We start from the raw sequence: 20,407 nt of genomic DNA on the forward strand, positions 1-20,407 counted from the left end.
AGTGGATTTACGTTTTGTCTTTCTGTGGAAAGCGTGGGGGAAGGGTCATCTGTTGTCCCATTAGGCTCAATTGCTTTGAAGATGGATAAGATCTCCACAGTAAATGAACCTACATTTTTTTCCCCTAATAGTTTAATGAAGGCAGGACGCTTGAGAAGCTCACTGTGGAAACAGCTGACAGTCCAAGTCAGCTGTCAGTCTTGGCGAGTAAGGAGTTATTCTCCCGGCCCCCATGCATCTGCTACAGGAGGACCACACATCACCCCGGTCTCCCAGGAGGAACATGACTCTCACCAGGGAGTGCTAGTGCCAAACTTCTAGGGCACAGGTTTACATTAACCTGTCTGTCCTGAATTGATCCCTGCTTCAAGGGGGGGAAGACACAGAAGTGAGATGTATAGAAACGCTTCTGACTCAGTGTGATGCGTGGACATTGTTGGACTTCAGGAGTCGTCCCACCAACCTCACAAACACCGACCTCTGTTAGACAGGGATGGTTTATTGAATGCACACCTAAAGGCTGATCCACCAGGGCAACAGCTAAGACTGGAGAGCTCACAGCTTCGCGCTGGACATTTCTCAAGGCCCAGCTTATAAAGGCTAAAACCGAAAAACCCACAATGAGCTCATATGCAGGTGCTGGCAGCGTTGCCCAGTTGTTGGCCCTGACTCAAGCCATTTTAGGCATAACAGTTCATATTGATCTTTAATTTGATGGACCCTACGAGAAGCTTATAGTTGTGGGATTTTTAAAGACTATCAAGCCTCATAACATACAGAACAAAACAGGGCATGTGATTAGCATGGCCCTGCTCTGAGTCAAGTTATTTTTCTGTCAGTGACTGCCAGGCATGTTATAGCAACAACATGAAATGGAACAAAATGGCTACCGCTGTGCTAAGGGGGCAGCCTTCAACAGAAGTGATGGGAGTATGTTCTGAATGATACCAAAGAGGAGGGGAATCACACAGCTAGGAGGGTCCCGTTTCAAAACAAGGTTTGTTTCAGGAAACTTTTAAGAAGGACCCATAGGGGCTACTTTTTTGTTTTCTTCCAATGGTCCTCCTCATCATGGGATGGGAAGAATAGTAATTCATAACCCAGTGACTCATCACTGTGCTTGGTGAGCCATGAAGTTTCTGTGGCTGTAGCTGTTTAATTGGGTTGAAGGGCCAAAACAGAACACGCAATTTAAAAAGTGCATCCTCAAGCTATTTCATTACCACAAAAACTTTTCTTCTTTGTTGTCATCAGGACCAATCTATTTGTGCTGATTAACATATTTGTATTTTAATACACTTAAGAAAGTTTTTTCTTTTTTTTAATAACAAAACTTTTTGAGACTGAAATTGTACGACAACTGCATGGCTGCTTCCCAGAGGTTTCTACTTGAGTTCCGAGATGAGAATTAGCTCTGTGGTAAGAATCAGGTGCTGGGACAGGAGCTCCAACTCCACTTGCCATTGAGTAACACTGCACACATTGACCAATACAGAACAAAGGGCCACAGAGGGCAGAAGGCCACCTCTGCAGCTAAAGTCACTTTTCTGCCTCTGCTCTGTGAACATCTAAGGCCTCTCCTGACTCTCAGCATGAGCCTCCATAGAGCAAACTGTGCCCACAAACACTTGATTCTCTATCCTGTGTGGCCAGTCTTTGATAGTCTTAAGCAGGGACCAAGTACCCTATGAGCAGAGAGGACGGGAGGGTTTCTCGAGTCCTTCTGTAGCAAAAGTTGACTACTTCAAGGGACTCACAAAAGCAGGGCAGTTTCTCCAGGGAAACAGGCCTGACCTTATTCTTGGGTCTGTCTGCCCTTTCTCCCAGTGACTCACTGTGAAGGGAGACTAAGGAGACAGTGAGGTATAGTTATGGACGCCTTCACGAGCCAGAGACATCCTAGTCTGCTTATCTTGGTTAGGGACATGTCCAGGATCCATTTATCTCTTCATTCTCCCTTCTTAGGTTAGTCATGAAGTCTTTGCAGGCTTCAGCGGTGGTTCTGTGAGAAGCCAATACCTTGGATTATTTAGTCAAGGATTCTACCAGGGCAGCGCAAATTTTAGAAATGTAGAAAACCACACAGGAGGAAGTTACTATGTTCCTACTGTCCAGAAATAACATTGGCAATGGTCTAGTGCATTTCTTTCCAAAATTTACACACACACAGACACACACAGACACACACAGACACACACACACACACACACACACACACACACACACACACACAAAATTTGGGAAGGATGCAGTAGGAAGGAGACACCAGAATAAATCTAAATGTTTAAAGTAAAAAGAAATGAATGGAAATAAGCAGCTGCTGGGGTTGCGGTGGGGGCATGGGAAGGGGGGGGGGAAGAACCTCTAGAAAGTCCCAGAGACCTGGGATGGGGGAGGCTCCCAGGACTCAATGTGGGTGTCTGTCCTAGTCAGGGTTTCTATTCTTGCACAAAGCATCGTGACCAAGAAGCAAGAAAAGGTTTATTCAGCTTACACTTCCACATTGCTGTTCATCACTAAAGGAAGTCAGGACTGGAACTCACACAGGGCAGGAACCTGGAGGCAGACCTGATGCAGAGGCCATGGAGGAGTGCTGTTTACTGGCTTGCTTCCTCTGGCTTGCTCAGCTTGCTTTCTTATAGAACCCAGGACCACCTGCCCAGTGATGGCACCACCCACAGTGGGCCCTCCTACCTTGATCACTAGTTGAGAAAATGCCTTACAGCTGTGTGTCATGGAGGCATTTCCTCAAGGGAGGCTCCTTTTCTGTGATAACTTCAGCTTGTGTCAGGTTGATACACAAAACCAGCCAGTACTGTGACTTTAGCCAAAATGCCCAACAGTGGGGATATGGAAACTGAAGAGACAGACGACCTCCAAGAGTTATTAGACAGGGCCCCTAGTGGGGCCACCAACCCACCTTCAAATTTTTGACCCCAAATTGTTCTTGTCTAAAAGAAATGCAGAGACAAAAATGGAGCAGAGACTGAAGGAATGGCTGACCAGTGACCAGCCCAACTTGGGGTCCAACCCATGGGTGGGCACCAAACCCTGACACTATTACTGATGCTATGTTATGCTTGCAGACAGGAGCCTAGGATGGCTGTCCTCTGAGAGGTTCTACCAGCAGCTGACTGAGACAGATGCAGATACAACCAAGCATTGGGCTGATATCAGGGACTCCTATGGAAGAGTTAGGGGAAGGACTGAAGGAACTGAAGGGGATGGTAACCCCATGGAAAGACCAACATTGTTAACTAACATGGACTTCTGGGAGCTTCCAGAGACCAAGGTACCAACCACAGAGCAAGATTTTGGGCTACCCTCAAGTCCCTGGCACATATGTAGCAGAAGACTACCTTGTCTGGCTTTAGTGGGAGAGGATGTGCCTAATCCCACAGATTTGATACCCTAAGGATGGGAGATACCAGGGGTGGGGACACCCTCTCTGAGATGAAGTAGGCGGTGAGGTAAAGAGAACTCTGCAAGGGGGAACTGGGAGGAGGGCAACATCTGAGATGTAAATAAATCAAATAATTAATAATAAAAATAACTTACCTCCTAATCCATAATAAAAGTTATAAATAAGATGCTTTACAAAAAATAATAAAAAGAAAGTAAGTCTTTGTGGGGTGGGTAGTGCCCCTTATGTTCAGAAAATATCTGTAATTGTGACAATAGCTTGTTTCTGTAAGTAGTTACAGAGTTTATCAGCATTGCTTTAACTCCCAAGATCCTCAGTTCTGGCTCTGATCATTTTAAAGTAGAGATTGTTATTTTTGTTATATTTGTTCCAGTACCTACAGAATCAATATTGCCACAATTTATTGTGATTAAGTGAACTTAATTAATATTTAGAATTTAAAGTCAAACCCAACAGCTCTGTACTCTTTCCTAAAGCCATTGTACATCTTTCTTTTCCCTTTGTTTTCTTGAGAGGGTACTCTCAATCTGCCTTCTTAGCCTCCACCGTGCAGGAATTACAGGCGTGGGCCACTATGCTGTTTACTTTCCTAAGAGAGCATCCACTCTTGAGCAAACTAAGCTCATGGCTTAATTACAGGTGAAGGAATCTGTTGGATACATTTCAGAAACTTTTACCGTCTGTCTAAAGGAGTAAGTCACATGGTTCTAAGGAAGGTGCTTGTGGGGGATCATAACACAGTCCCAGATGCTTCTGACACAGAGCTGCAAGCATTAGCCTGAAAGAGTGGCTGATCTACCAGACCAGCAGCTTCTCAGTACTTCCTCAGTACTTCTCAGTACTTCCCAAGCTGCCTGGAACTAAGCACACATGCTTAGCGATCATGTTCTTTATTTAGAAACCCAAAGCATAAGTTTTAGAGAGAAAGAGAGCCATGTTCCTTATTGAACAATATGCATCTTTAAAGAACAGTTTCCTTTCTCAGATTCTATTGCTTTTCTCTGTAGAGTTGAACCTTGCTCGAGTCGCATCCAAACAGTTAACAGTACACACCGAATTCTAACTCATGAAGCATTTGGCATGTCTCATTTTGAATGTGTCTTGCAGGGAACAACAGTTCCATGAAGTCAGTAAACCAATGGTCAGTGATCTCTTCCTGACTGGAGAAGTTTAGTTTGAGTGGTTTGGCCAAGATGTTAATGCAAGTCAGTTCTTGGCCTGTGGTTGGTTGACAGTGTCTTCTTTCTATCTACTCTACTGCAGGCCATGATGTAAGAGACAGGATGGAAAATGGCACAGCTGGTGTGGAATGTATCTAATGGTAACTTAGCAAATCAAGCACACCCCAGGGTGAAGGTGCATTCTACAGTCAAGATCATCTGGGAGACTGAGGATGGGGAAGGAGCTTTGCTTGAGCCCAGGAGTTTGAGGCAACCTGGGCAACACAGCAAGACTCATGTCTCTTAAAAAAACAAAATAAAACAAAACAAAAAAACCCAACAAAACAAATAAAAAAACCCAAAAAACAAAACCAGAATTATCAAGATCTAGAATGGTTGTGTTCATAGATAGAAAATAGAACAAGGGATCACTAGAGGAATGGGGAGGCTGTGTTTAATGGGAACTGAGTTTCAACTAGAAAGATGGAAAAGAGTTCCAGAGATGGGAGGTGGTGATGGTTGCATAGCAACAGGAATATACTTAGACCACTGAACTGCATACTTCAAATGATTACAGTCATGTAAAAGGACCCTAGACCTTAGCACAACTGACAACATGTTGGAGGCACCATTCTGACCTTAGAACCCACCATGTAGGCCCCAATACCTTCTAAAAGGGGAACAAAGGCCCAACCCATCAAAGACCCAATCCATAGTTCCAGGACCCAGGGAAGTCTCCAAGTGTACTAACCTTGTTGTTTGACTTCTCTAGTTTTGTTTCTCCCTAACTGTTCTTTTTTTTTTTTTTTGGTTCTTTTTTTTTTTTCGGAGCTGGGGACTGAACCCAGGGCCTTGCGCTTCCTAGGCAAGCGCTCTACCACTGAGCTAAATCCCCAACCCCCTCCCTAACTGTTCTTGCCAACTGAAGTGTGTCTACCAGGATATGAGTTGTGTGGATTAAAGAGAAAAGGCAGTACAGCTCAGGTCTTGCATGATTTGGGTAAGTTCCTGGTGCAATCACAGGCGGGTAAAACACATATTCTTTCTATTTGGCATTTAGAGTGTTCATCTGTTCTCTATTGAAATTACCTTGTAACATTAGTAGACCTTATGTTTTACACACACACACACACACACACACACACACACACACACACACACACACTTTAATGAAGGTATCTGGGAGAGTCTCTATAGGGAAAGTAGATTCTAGTGCTGATCTGCCTCTGACCTGTTGGGTGCCCATGGACAATGACCTTTTCCAGCTCACGGCTTCTTCCTCTGTAAATAGTGCTGCTTTGCACTAGTCCAACAGTCTAATCTGGAAAATGCATGTTCTTGTTATGGTCCATGAGTCGATGGAGAATAATACCCCAAACTCCAATAGTATGCAAAAGCAAAGAACGTTTATTTCTGCATGCAGGGGTCCAATTCTATCGGGGTGAAAGGACCCCCACTGAATTCACAGATTCAGTTTTAAAGTCAAAAAGAGGAACGCTGTGGAGGCATAGGAGATCTATATTTTGCTTGGTGGGTTCTATCTCTCTGAGTTTTGGTGATGCTATGATTCAGACTATCTCTTCTTGCTTCATGGGACCTCTTGGTCGAAAGTTTGGCTAACTGTCCTCTTACAAGCTGGGGAAGGTCTCTTTTACATAAGCCTGTGGTTGTTCTGGTAACTGACTTGCCCCGTTCTGGGAAGTAGAAACTCAGGCCTGGTCTCCTGAGCTGCTAGTCTGCAGTCTGTCATGGAGTCAGATTGCCTCAGGCCAATTCACTCCTTCATTCTGAGGGCAGACATGTAGCCTTATTAAGGCCTGTTGAATTTTTGTCTGATGGTTGACCATGTGTACAAAAGATACATCTTTCAGGCAAATAGGGGGTAGGGGGAGTGACCTTTACCATGCCTTTTAGAATGTTGGAAGAGGGTGGGATGATTTGGGCCTACAATCCCAGCACTTGAGAAACTGTGGTAACAGTATTGCTCTGAGTTCCAGGCCAGTCTAGGTCAAAGAAAGTGAGTTGATGTTTTAAAAAAAAGGGAAAAGAGAAGGAAGGAAGAGAAAGGAAAAAGGAAGGAGAGAAAGAGGAAGAAGAATGAATTATAGCGGCCAGGCTTAAGATACAGGGCTTTGGGGAAAGGTTCAAACAAAATATCTGGATATAGTGGCTAAAAAAGATAAACGTAGGTACCACTTAGAGTCTAGAGAAGCTACTGAATGAAGCTTGAAGTTTCTTGGCATCCTGGTGAATGCCAGCAGTCTGGCTACTGAGCGACGAGGGGGAGACTGACTGAGCCCAGGGGTGTGAGACCAGCCTGGGCAACACAGAGTCAATGAGGAAAGAGGAGGAAAAAGAGGAAGATGAGGAGGAGGAAGGGTGAAGGGGGATAAAGAGGAGGAGGGGAAGGAGGAGGAGGGAAAGGAGAAAGAGGAGGGGAAGAGGAAGAGGAGGAGAAGAGAAAATGGAAGGGGGAGTGGCAGCTGCTACTAAGATTAATTATCTCAAGGTTGGTTGCTGATGAGTAAAATGAACCATATACAAATGTATTTTACCCAGCACAGTCTCTCGGTGGTAATATTCATGATATCGAGGATGTCAGCTGACAGTCTTTGGAACCATTACAGTAACCCTTCCTGTATCACCAGAAAGTCCTTTGCTATTTTTAGCAAATAGTTGAGGAACTCAATTTCAGACTAAATGCATACTTCATGCTAGTTCACATATAAATATCTTTTTTCCCCCAAATCAAATATATACCAGCTTAGATTGTTGAGCTTCTAGGGATGGTTTCAGTAATAGGTTGCATGGACTGTTGAACTGAAGAATTACAGGGTCTTAGAATTTCATCTTTTCACTACAACCAAATGAGAAACAGGTCCAGGAGGAAGGACAGATGGAATACAAATCGGTAAATAGGCTCTTTTGATCTGGATCCCGTGGAGGTCAGAATACACAAGAGAACAATCCTGAGTGAGTTCTTTCCTGGATTCTGGCATTGTTCAGTGCTCTGCACTGGTCCTCTGGCCTTGCAAGCCCCGTCCGTCAAGAGAAGGAAGAAGGGAGAGAGGGAAGATGAGGAAGAAGGGGAAGAGGAAGAATCATGGGTTTGATCTAAGAGCAATGAGGGCCATGGAAATGTTTTAGACAGAGTGGCCTAAGTATTATCGTATGGCTATCCTAGTGAGTGCCACACACAGTCGCTCACAAAAATCTCCTGTCCTCCTGGAGTGGCTATCCTAGTAGCACAGAGAGCAGTATGTAAGAAAATATGTCATGGAGTGAGCGATCTCTTAATGGAAAATTGAATTACTTGAAATCAAGGGAAGAAAAATTCCTTAATTAATGAGTTTTGGGGGTAGGGGGTGGGGAGGTGGCCCAGTCAGCAAAGTGCTTGCTCTGCAAGCTTGAGGACCTGAGCACAGTGCCTAGAGCGTACGTATAAGAAGCAGGACACAGGATGTGCTGTAGTTCCGTACTCGTCAGCCATCTCAGTAGGTCTGTGCCTTACATGAGCCTGGAAGAGATAGGATTTGATTGGCTGGTATAAGTACAGGCCAGGGTAACATGCCATAAATAGCCATGTGTAGCCATGGGTACATGCATATCCACATTCCAAGGAAAGGCATGGGTGCTGAATGGTTCTGGAAGCTTCCTTACTTTCTACAGTAATGTGGAAGTCTGCGTGACCTATAGGACACTGGGAAAGGTAATGAAAGGGAAACATACTTCATTCTTTCGAGTAAATATTTTTTTCCACTGTCCCTTGGCTGGTAATAGTGTAGGGAATGACTAAGAAAACTGAGGAAATGAGGCCGTAATTGGGAAGAAGCCTTGCAAGTTAAAGGAGACTGATACTGGGATGAAAAAGGAATAATAATTTATAAAAAGCTAAACAGTAACTCACTCTCAACAGCTGATTCACGGAGAGCCATGAAAGATGAGCCAGTGCTGGGGTGTAGCTCAGCAGAAAGAGCATGTTCAGCCATGTTCAGCCAGCCGAAGGCAGAGTTCAGTCATCAGCATAACCCAAGCCTTCTAAAACAGGACACAGAAAAAGGGCACTTAGAGCCATTTTTATTTCGTCTTAAGTATTGTATGTGCTGTGCATGTGTGTGCAGTTGCATATGTGTTTGCATGAGCATATGGAAGGCAGAGGGCAGCCTCAGCTGTGATCCTTAGGCAGTCTACCCTCCTCGTTTTAAATCTGGGGTCTTCTACTGGCCCATTAAACACCAAGTAGGCTAGAATGGCTGGCCTATGAACCCCAAGGATCTGCCTTCTTCTACCTCCTCAGCTCTGGGGTTCTAAGCACGCACCACCATGCCTGGCTTCTTAAATGGGGGCTCTGGCTTCATAGCAAGCACGGAACCCAGGAAGCAGCTGTTATGAGCATATCTGGTTTGGCCCCCAGGAATGACAACGTGGGTTTCTCCTTGACCAAGAGGCCTGTCCTGCAAAGCAGGACTCAGAAATTCCTCTGACCACATGGCGCATCAAAACAGAGTGTGGCTATCACAAGAAACTCAGGAGGCAGAGGCCAAACTTTCTGCTAAGAAATCCGTGATGCTGAACTCAAATGTCACAGTGTTGAAGGGCCTGAATAGTCCTAGATAGATGTTGGCTTTGTTGTCACTGTGACAACATACCGTACAGAGGCTATTTAGGGGAGGGCAAGCTTATTTTAGTCTCAGTCTGAGAGGGTCACAGTCTGTCATAACAGGAATGGCAGAGGGGAACAGCGGTCACTGGTGGCAGGAACATGTGGTGGCGGCTTCTTCACGTGGTGAAGAAGAGGAAGGGGCCTGAGAGTGGGGTTGGCACAGCTTTCAAAGGTCGATCCCTAGTGATTTCTTTCCACTCTCTGGGCTCCGCAGCCTTCGATATTGTACCAGAAGCTGGAGACACACAGTCCCTGAGCCAATGGGGCCATTCCACAGTCAGACCACAGGAGAAATGAAGCCTCTCTTAATGGGCAAATGGCTTATAAATGTCATCACCAGAACCTAGCAGCCAAACTCATGTCATTGGGTGGCCAACTAACATATTGTTGCATTTCTTTCATTGAAAAAAAATCCTTTCCATTATTCTTTGATAATTTCATGCACATAATGCACCTAGATAATAAGAGTACCTTCTTCTCCCTCCTATATTCCCCAGGTGCCCCAAACGTGTCCCTTCCCTCTTTATATCCTTTTCTTCTTTTGTTGTTGTTGTTGTTGTTGAGTAACCCACTGAGTCCAGGTAAGGTTGTGTGTTAGAATTTGGGCTGACTGTGTGTAGGAAATGATAGTTGCGGAAAGTTCATGAGTACAATGTCTGTATCACATCCTGAAGACATCATTCCAAGGCCTCTGGCTCTTGGGTTCCTTCTTCCTCTGAGATGTTCTCTGAGCCCTGGAGAGGCGATATTGATATGAATGTCCCAATTAGTCCTGAGTTCTCAATAAACACTCAGAACTTTGACCTGTTATGTTGACTGTTGCAGAGAGAAATTTCTATGGCACCAATTGATGGGCTGAGGCATAACATTTAGAAGGTCATTTGAGAACATGTTCTTTAGCAAAACAGCAATAGTCTTCTTCCCTCGGGACTGTGGTCTCCAGCCCATGGGTGTCCGACCAGATTTAGTTACCAGATTTCAATTCCTTCCTACGGAGCAGGCCTCGAATTGAATTCGAAACAGTTAGTTACCGCATTAACTTTCACGTCTCTCTTGCATCAGCGAGTCCACCTTGCCTGGAAGGTTGGTATTGTAGCATGTAGGGTTGGCTGCAGGAATACTGTTGATGTCTTTTCTTTTCAATGGCCTGCATAGCATCTCCCAGCACTATTAAAAATAGTCATCAAGGATTAATTCCAGCTTGGCTTCTCTATCTTCTGCATCTGAAGTGAGCTATGTCTTTAACAATGGGGTTTTGCTGTCTCGTTCTAGTGGAAAGCCAAGTTCAAGGCAATTGCCTATACTATTTGGGGAAGTCTCTGAAAGCCTCCCTGACCAATAACTCACAAGGAAATGTCTTAGTGTTCTAATGCTGTGAAGAGATGCCATGACCATTATATAATTTTTTTAATGTAAGCCTGCTCTGTCTGCATGTCCACATGTCTGCAAGGCAGAAGAGGACATCAGGTCTCTTTATAGATGATTGTGAGCCACCATGTGGTTGCTGAGAATTGAACCCAGGACCTCTGGAAGAGCAGCCAGTGTTCTTAACCACTGAGCTATCTCACCAGCCATGAAGGCTACTTTTAGAAAAGAAAGCACTTAATTGGAGGATTGGTTGTAGTGTCAGAGGTTTAGTTCATTATTATCGTGGCAAGGAGCATGGAGCTGAAGCAGTACCTGAGAGCTACAACCTGATCCATATGCACAGAGGGGTGTGTGTGTGTGTGTGTGTGTGTGTGTGTGTGTGTGTGTGGTGTGTGTGTGTGAGTGTGAGAGAGGGGGGGAGGGAGGAAAGGGAGGGAGGGAGAGGGAGAGGGAGAGAGAGAGAGAGAGGGAGAGGGAGAGGGAGAGGGAGAGGGAGAGTAGTGGAGGGATTTGAAACCTCAAAGCCCACCCACAGTGTTAAGACCATATCTAGTCCAAAATGGCCAGATCTCCTAATCCTTCTCCAACAGTGCCACTCCCTGATGACAAAGTTTTAAAAAATATGAGCCTATGGGGGCCGTTCTTACTCAAACCACCACAAGAGGTAACCCAAGCCTGGTACTGAGTTTTTTTTATTTTTTGTTTTTTTTTTTTTTTTTTTTTTTTTTTTTTGGAGCTGGGGACCGAACCCAGGGCCTTGTGCTTGCTAGGCAAGCGCTCTACCACTGAGCTAAATCTCCACCCCACCCCCTTTTTTAAATTTAATAACACATGTTCTATAGGGAGCCATTGTCCATTCATAGAGCTGCTTGTATTCTCATGTTAATTGGGTTCCCATATTAGTTTGCACGAGAGGGTCTAACACGCAGCTTCTGGGAACCTGCCCCCAGTTAATTCTTATTGGTAAATAACGATGCCAACAGCCAATATCTGGGGAGGTAAGAGAGAGGCAGGCAGGATTTAGGGTTCCCGGGGCTGGGAACCTTGAGGAAGAGAAGGAGGAAAGACGCCATGCCTGGGGAGTGTACAGGACAGAGAGGCAGGGCTGTTATGTAAAGGAGGCAGGAGAGCTCGGCCCAGAGGTCTGCTCAGTTGGGTCAGGAGCAGTCAAGATGAAACACAGAAATTAGCAGGTAGCAACTCCGAGTTATCGGTGGGAGGTTCTAAGAACACGGAGGCTAGGCAGCCGCCCAGCTACTGTGCTGCCTAAGGCATATAAAGTATAAAGGCTGTGTGTGTCTGTTTCATTTGGGAACATAAACCATTGAGGAGGGCAGTAACCCCGTGCTGGGATTTATTAAAATGATTACTCCACACTCATGCAGTGCTTCTATATTAACTCTTTGGTTTCACTTTTGAGATGTGGTTTTGGTATGTGACCCTGGCTATTACCTGCTGTGAAGCCCAGCCCTGGTCTTGAGCTTGCAGCAGTCATTTTGCCTCAGCTTCCCAGCATCGGGTTACAGCATCACCAAACCAGCTCTGGTGTCCCATTTCAGTTCCAATTTTTAGATCAGGGGCCTTGCATATTTGGGGTGAAAAGCCAGTATCAAAGAAGTATAAAACATCTAGTTGGGATTAAGGTTGTGATATTTTATTAATTTATTTACATTCTCCCTCCTGATCCCTCCCTCACAGAGCACCCCCGCCCCCCGAAATCCTCCATCCCCTTCTCTTAGAGGATGGGGCTTCTCCTGGGTATCTGCCAGTCCTGGCACATCAAGTCTCCGCCAGATTAGGTGCATCCCAGACCAACAGAGTCAACTAACCTGGCCCCCTGGGAGTTCTCAGAGACTGAGCCACTAACCAAAGAACATACACGGGTTGGGACAAGGTCCCTGCACATATGTAGCCAAGTCGCAACTCATTCTCCGTGGATGCCTTGTCTGGCTTCAGTGGGAGAGGATGCCTGACGTTTCAAAATCAGGAATTTCTGTGGGATGGTAGCCACATGTACTTGTAGTGGTAGCACTCAAGAGATGGGTCAGGAAGGTTGTGAGTGTGAGGCCAGCCTGGAACTGCTCAAAGGAAGCAAGATCTGTCTCAAAGGAAGAAAAAAAAGAAACCTCAATAATTTCTAATACAGCCTTTTCTTAGCTATGCTCACAAGGCTGTAATAGTTCTCTACTTTTAAAGTGAGCCTACTCATTTTTCAAGATTTACGTTTATTTTTGTGCCGTGTGTGTGTGTGTGTGTGTGTGTGTGTGTGTGTGTGTGTGCGCGCGCGCGCGCGAGTGTGTGTGTAAATGCATGCCACATGTGTGCAGGTGCCCTCAGAGGCCAGAAGAAAGGGTTGGATCCTCTGAAGCTAGGGTTAGGTGGTTATGAACTATCCATTGTTGGATGGTATAAGCCAAACTCTGTTCTCTGCAAGAGCAGTACATGTTCTCAGCCACTGAACTGTCTCTCTAGCCTCTTTCGATGATTAAAAAATCCCAAAAAAATTTAGTCATCTATTGTCTTGAATATGTGTGTGTGTGTTGTGGGAGGCACACATGCACCAGTCTTCTCTCTCCCTCCCCCTCCCTCCCTCCCTCCCTCTCTCCCTCCCTCTGTCTCTCTGTCTCTGTCTCTGTCTCTGTCTCTCTGTCTCTCTCTCTCTCTCTCTCTCTCTCTCTCTCTCTCTCTCTCTCTCTCTCTCTCTGTCAGAGGATAACTTGTGGAAGTTGGTTTTCTCCTTCCACCATGTAACTAGGGATGGAACTCCAATCAGCAGGCTAACAGGCAAGCTCCTTTATCCACTGAGGCATGTTGCTGGCCTGATTTTGCTTTTACAAAATTACTCGGGAATTATATTTAGCAAATTTATTCTTACTGCATCTTCCAAATATATTCGCCGCTAAGGTATTTGAGGCTATGTAATACAACAGAAAGTTATAACCTTTAAAAAGATGAGTAACGGGGTTGGGGATTTAGCTCAGTGGTAGAGCGCTTGCCTAGGAAGCGCAAGGCCCTGGGTTCGGTCCCCAGCTCTGGAAAAAAGAACCCCCCCCAAAAAAAAGAGTAACCAGGAGCCGGACCTCGGGCTGCAAAGCAGACTATAACCTGCATCCAGCCTTGAGGTGTGACTTATGAGGTGAAAGCGACCATAACCGGGCAGTGTCCAAGTCCATCCTATGGGCTTGTACACTAGACACGTGTCCAGATAATTGTGTAAAAGTGAAAGAGGGCGTGACTCTTTTCTCATCCTCTGGGATCAGGGCTGATACACTACTTAGGCAGATTAACAACAGAGAAGCAGAGATTTGATTCATTTTTTTTAAAAGATTTATTTTTAATAGTTGAGTGTGGTGTACATTCCTTTTAATCCCAGCACTTGGGAGGCAGAAGGTAGATCTCTGTGAGTTCAAGTCCAGCTTGGTCTACGTACTAAGTTCCAGGCCAGCAAAGGCTACATAGTGAGACTCCCATCTCAAAACAAAGAATAACACACACACACACACACACACACACACACATACACACAGAGCATAAAAGACTTTTTATAAGCATGTATATAGGTCTGTGCACATGAGTGCAGGTGTTTATAGAGGTTAAAAGAGGGTGTTGCTTCCCCAGGAACTGGAGTTATAGACAATTGTGAACACTGGGTTTGGGTGTTGATAACCAAACTCAAGCCTACTGTAAAAGCAGCAAATTCTCTTAACTGTTAAGCAGTCTCCAGCCCTGAGGACAGTATTATATGGCATGGAAGACTTCATACAGAAGACCGCAAAGGCTTAGGATAAACAATCATGTTTATATTTGGGGTTACAGGCACAGGTTATCCCCTGTACAAATGTGATTGGATTAAAGACACATCTAATGTTAAAAGACTAGGGATCCCGGGAGGGTCTGAATGTCCAGATTCCTTCTGGCTTGTCCTTACAGCATTTGTTCTTTCTGGGTATAGGGCAGGGAAAAGTTTTATGATCCTACATCAGTCAAGATAGGTCAGAGAATCTTCTTATGGGAAACTTCCAGGGCAGAAAGGCTAGGGGGATTAATCTTTATGCTTTAAGGATTTCTTGAAGGGGAAGTTGTAACGTTAAAAAAAATTAGATAGGAACCAGTTAGTGTGGATTACATTTCTGTGATCTGCCTTCAGGAAGGAACATTCTAGTTTCTATGACTTGCCTTGGGGTTTGAGAAAAGGGAGCAGGAGCAGGAGAGATGACAGAGAAAGTCAGAGAGGCCTTTACTTGGCACGTTATTTTCTGAGCTCCACTTAAATATTAACATTTATGGAGTGCATCTTGGCCCCTTGAATAAATGAGTAATCTCTCTTGAATACCAGAGGTTAACAATGGGCATTTCGTTAGTCTGACATCCATGCAATTCAAACTATCAATTCAATTGCAAATCCATAGTTTCTTACAACTCCCAATTAGTCTTTGAGAGACTTAGAGCCTCGAGCAAGGGCTCGGGCCCGTAGCTCAGCACTTGGGAAGGTGATTCAACAGAACTGTTAAGTTCTAGACCAGACTGGGATACGCTGTGAATGTCAGGTCAGCCTGGAGTATGTATGCATGCATTTGTGTAATTTTGTTACATAATAAAAATGCCCATGCTCAGGAACACACAGAAATGCCAGAGGTACCTAACCCCCTCCCCCATTCTTCCCATCTTGTTTCTATTCCTGACAAAGCCTTACTATGTTGCCCAAGTGGCTTTGAACTCATCCTCTGCCTCGGCCTCCCCACCGATGGAATACAGACTTTGTGTCATTACATCTTGTAGAAAGAAGACTTTTTGCGAGTGAAGTATTTCTTTACTGTGAGTCAGGAATGAAACATTGCTTGGCATGGAGGAACATACCTTTGATCCCAACACTCCTGTGGTAGAGGAAGGCAGAGCTTTGTAAGTTTGAGGCCAGCCTGGTCTACATAGGAAATTTCAGGCCAGCCAGGGCTACATAATGAGATCCGGTCTCAAAAGGGGTGAGCATTCAAATTAGAATCTGAGTTCCCTGACATTTTGGGCTAATTTAATGCAACTAGTTGAAGAAAGGACTAAGAGGGGTGAAGAAATTCTCCACTTCTGGTCCTGTTCCTAGCCTCAAGGTTAGGACTGAGGGGGTGGAGGTAGGGGACGTCGGAAGAAAACTCTTTAGTGTCAATCAGGCTACTGTGAATCTGCAGGTACCTCCACTCTGGAGAATCTGAAGGTTTTTATTTTTTTCCCCTAGGCTAACATTTCTCTGCATGAATATCAAGATATCTTGGCAGGAATTGGACACCGCAGCAGAGCACATCATTCCTTTATTACTGGTCTCTAGGCAGTAGCTTGCATCCACATTGGGTCAATTGCACCCCTCCCCCTTTCGTTTTCCAAGACAGGGTCTCACTGTGTAGCTCTCTGTCTTCCCTGGAACTCTCTTTGTAGACCAGTCTGGCCTTGAACTCACAGAGCTACAGTTTCCGATTTGTTTTTGCTTTACAAGACAGTTCTCTGTGTAACAGCCCTGGCTGTCCTGGAACACGCTCTGTAGACCAAGCTGACTTCAAACTCAGAGTTCTTCCAGCCTCTGTCACTTAAGTGCTGCGATTAAAGGCATGTGCCACCACACCTGGCCTCCCTTCTTTATGTAAGCATTTTAGGTTCAAGGAAAGAAGAAACCCTAGTTAAACACCATCCTTATGTCCCTACTAAGAAATAATGTCTCACACACCTTTAATCCCAGCACTCAGAAGGCAGAGGCAGGGGCATGTGGATTTCTGAGTTAAAGCCCAACGTGGTTTACAGAGCAAGAAATAATGTTTGGTGTTTTGGATCTTATAGACTATTCGTATACACATTCTGCATTATAACTTTGTTATTGGTTATAATAATAATAATATAATAATGATAACCTATTATTAGCCCTCTGACATAGTTTCATCTTCTAGGTTTAAGCGTGATGCACAGTTTCATGGTTAATAGCTGGGCTTGAGTGCTCAAGAATAAGGCTAAAGACAAAGTATTTCAGGTCCAGGTACCACAAAGAACTCCACTCATCCTGTACCAGGCATGTAGATGGACCTTGGAAACAGACTCTATTGTTTCGGAAATGATAAACCAGACAGTTCTATTTCCATGGAGGAAACCTTGTGTTGGGACACTTCTTCACGATGAAAAGGTCTTATGATCTAAAGGTGAAGAATTGCTCCGGAGCCATGGAAAATGACCTCTCCTTTTGAATTTACACACTTCTAAGAATTCCCCGCTCTTAGTGTTTAAAGACATGAGTCATACTTACTTTTTAAAACCACTAAAGTCTGCACTAGAACACGTTTTATAGAGTTTTAATGACTGCCTTCTCCTGCTTCCCTTAAAAGGAACAATTTATTCCTAGTGTATAAAAGTTGAAAAAGAAAATGTCGTTGGTTGTGTCTCAAGCCTCACCTTCTGTTTCCCTTAGTGTGAGACAGTAAGCTTGGTTTGACACTGAGCTACACCTCTTCATTAATAGTTAGAAACAGGGCTAGAGAGATGGCTTAGTGGGCAAGGCTCTTGAAGAGAACTCAGATTCAGTCGCCTACATGGAGGCTCAGAACTGCTTGTGGCTCCTGTCCTAGGTTATCTAACACCTTCTTCTACCTCTGCGGCCTCCTGAACATACATGGTGCACATATATGCACCCTGGTGCACGCCCATGGGGGGAAAACCCAGAAACTACTTGGAGCAGAAGATGTTTTTAGATGTCGAGTTTAAGTCATAAATCATAATAATGAGCCCCTCCCCCTTAAAATATGAGTGACTCAATATGGTCACACAACTTGCTGAGTTCTTGTTTTGTTTAGAATTTGAATCTACTGGCCTCCAAACCAAGGGCTCTGCACTGTCTTCGTGGTAGGCTGCAAATTAAAACAAGCTCATTAACAATGCCTAAAGGCACAGGTCGGTGTCAGTAAAGATATTGGTTGACTGATTTGAATGTGTGATGGAGACAGCTACTGGGCTTGCTTTCCTAGTTTTAGCTTCAAACTCAGATTCTAGAAATATGTATGCTGTTCTACACGCATAGGCACTAACAGTTTCAGGGTGAAGCTCTTCAAGTTAATAGGACCATGCTGAGGATTATATTCTGAAAATAGGTTCTATTAATTTTTCCCAGATGCACATTTGATGAAAATTGCTCTTCACCAACTTTATTTTCAATAACAACACACCTGCCAAGGACCTTCAAAAGCAGATTGTGAAGACAAGTATTAGTCCACGGGCTACTTCCTACCCAACGACTTCAGAATCCGGGAAAGCAACTGTCCTACATCATTTCACACCTGTAACCAATAAATCTAAGACATGCTTTAAAAACTTTCCTTTTTTAGGGTACTTTTTCTCTTTGATCAAATATTTTCTGGAGAAAGGTAGTTTGTCTTCTAGAAAGTTCCAAGAAAGATTACTTTTTTCCTTATCCAGCATTTTGTACATAGAAACCATTCTGAGGTACCCAGGGATATCCCAAGACAAAGTCTGAACTGTTGAATACTAACTCCCTCTCTGTCAAAAAGGGTAACATACAGTCTGCTGTATCCAGAGGGAATGGTGAAAACAGACATTTTTAACTCAACCTAGGCATTGTGGTGGTGCACACCTATAATTCTTAGAAGTTAGAAGACTGAGGTAGGAGGAAGGCTGTGTCTTTTATGCCAGAACTGGGTTACAGAGTGACAGTGTGTCAAAACAAAATAACCAACTAACCACCCAACCAACCACCCAGCCAGCCAACCAACCAACCACCCACCCAGCCAGCCAACCAACCAACCACCCACCCATCCACCCACTCAGCCAGCCAACTACCCAACCAACCACCCACCCAACCAACCACCCAGCCAACCAACTAAAAGCACTCCAAGCAAACAAAAAATTGTGACAACAATAAAACCTGTATAATTTAAAATTAAGCCCCTATTTTTTCACTTTGATAAATTATCATCAGGTGCTTAACAAGCAAAAATTGGGGCAGTGATTCAAAGGATTGCCCAGGTAATAGCATCTTTTGAAATCTTGCATCAAGTGCTAGGAAAATACTGTAAAGGAAGAGAAGTATCAACTAGAGGAAGAGAGGAAGACTTCTTCCTTTTAGGCACTAGTCCATGTTGCAAACAGCATGGTAAAAAAAGGACACACAAAAATACACAAGGAATTTCAGATTTTATTAGCGATGCTTTAAGCTTAAGAAGAACAGTTATACAGCATAAGCAAGCCTACAATTCTAAAGCTTTTTAAAATAGTTGACAAGTTAATATGATACAACACAAAGTGATTAATAAGGTACCACGTTTAAAAGGAGGCACCTGCACATATCCATAGCAACATCCTTTATAATAACCAAGATGGGGAGGCAGTCAATGCCCGCCAGTCGATTAATGATCTATGAGATCGAGCCAATCTGCAGATTATTCAGCCCTAAAAAGGGAAATCCTGTCACATGAAATGAGATGAACTTGAGGTCATAACAGGAGACAGACTGGTGCCTGCTGGGGCTGTGGGAAGGGAGAGGGAGGAAGGGGACTCCTATCTTAGTGATAGAAGACTTTAAGACCTGTACAATGGAAAGTTCTGGAAACCCTTCATTAAAGGCACAGACATTTCCTGAATTGGACATAAAAATGGTGGCAATGGTGAGATTTTTCATGTTTTATCTCAATTAAACAAAAAAGTACCTTCCTGCCCAGATTTTATAACCTCAAGTCTTCAGTTAGGGTAGGGAATAGAATTCTAAGTTCTAACAGAGAAAGCAGTGGTAACCATAAAATCAAGTTAAAAGGATCTGAAAAGATACTTCCAAGGCTATTTGTTTTTGGGGGTGGAGGGTCTCAGAGCTAGACCTCAGAGCTTTGAGACCTCAGAGCTTTGTGCATGGAAAGCCAGTGCTTTACCACTGAGTCTACTTTAAAGACTTCCACAAGAGCCAAACTTTGCCAAGAATGGTGGCATACACCGTAATCTCAGCCCTCTAGAGGTGGAGGCTGGAAAACTGTCAATAGATCAGCAAGTGGTAGACCAGTCATTAGTTACATAGTGCCTCAAACACAAAAACAAAACCCACCACCACCACCACCACCAAGAATCCAGAGCCAGATCTGGTGGTACACACTTACAATTACAGAACCTGGGAGGTAAAAGCAGGGAGATCAGAAGTTTAAGGCCAGCCTTAGGTACATGGCAAGCTCAGAGCTAACCTAGGATATGAGACCCTGACTTAAAACACTAACCTAATTAAACAGTCCATAATTTCTATTTTTAATATCCACAGTTAATGATGTAAACATGTACAGTGTCCTCACAAATACACAAACATACATCAGCCTAATGTGGTCACATGCATTCTAGGCAATGCCACGTGCTGTGCTCTCAAGTAAGCATATTCGTGAGGCAAACACTACAAAGAGTACACCAAGAAGTACAAAATTGAATCTGTGGGATAAAAAAAATCCCATAAACTTGGGATAAAACCAGGATGAATATGGTGTAGAACCAATGCCACAGCCGAGTTACTCGGATGAGCTCACTCGGTGCCAGGCCCATTTTCAACCGTGACCCGGTGATGTAAATTTGGTGGTGTGATAAATGTTGGTGGGAAAGCATGATTTTTAGTTCCTTCTATATGGAGAGCTAATTAGCCTGCACAAAACATTAAAAGCATACATTATCAATGCTACCATAACTTTGGAGTTTGGGTCTTCATGCATTTTTAGAATTCTTGTCTTCCAAATCAAAACCAATAAACACACAGTTGACGCTAGCAATGCCAGCTCTAATATGAGG

At 44.2% G+C, this 20,407-nt stretch overlaps 1 protein-coding gene across 3 annotated transcripts in view; it reads right to left on the bottom strand.

Moving 5' to 3' along the window:
* Positions 1-5,968: 5,968 nt before the first annotated feature.
* Positions 5,969-20,407, bottom strand: part of Vezt (vezatin, adherens junctions transmembrane protein) — a 93,331-nt gene continuing 78,892 nt past the window's right edge. For all 3 annotated transcript variants that reach the window (XR_015623897.1, XR_015623896.1, XR_015623895.1), the window contains 2 exons: positions 8,492-8,622; positions 5,969-8,101 (listed from right to left, as the gene is read on the bottom strand). The gene's annotated coding sequence lies outside the window, so the exon portion shown is untranslated. The remainder of the gene's footprint in view (positions 8,102-8,491; positions 8,623-20,407) is intronic.

The sequence above is a fragment of the Rattus norvegicus genome, chromosome 7 (genome assembly GCF_021556685.1).
Source record: "Rattus norvegicus strain SHRSP/BbbUtx chromosome 7, alternate assembly SHRSP_T2T, whole genome shotgun sequence".
Lineage (NCBI taxonomy): Eukaryota > Metazoa > Chordata > Mammalia > Rodentia > Muridae > Rattus > Rattus norvegicus.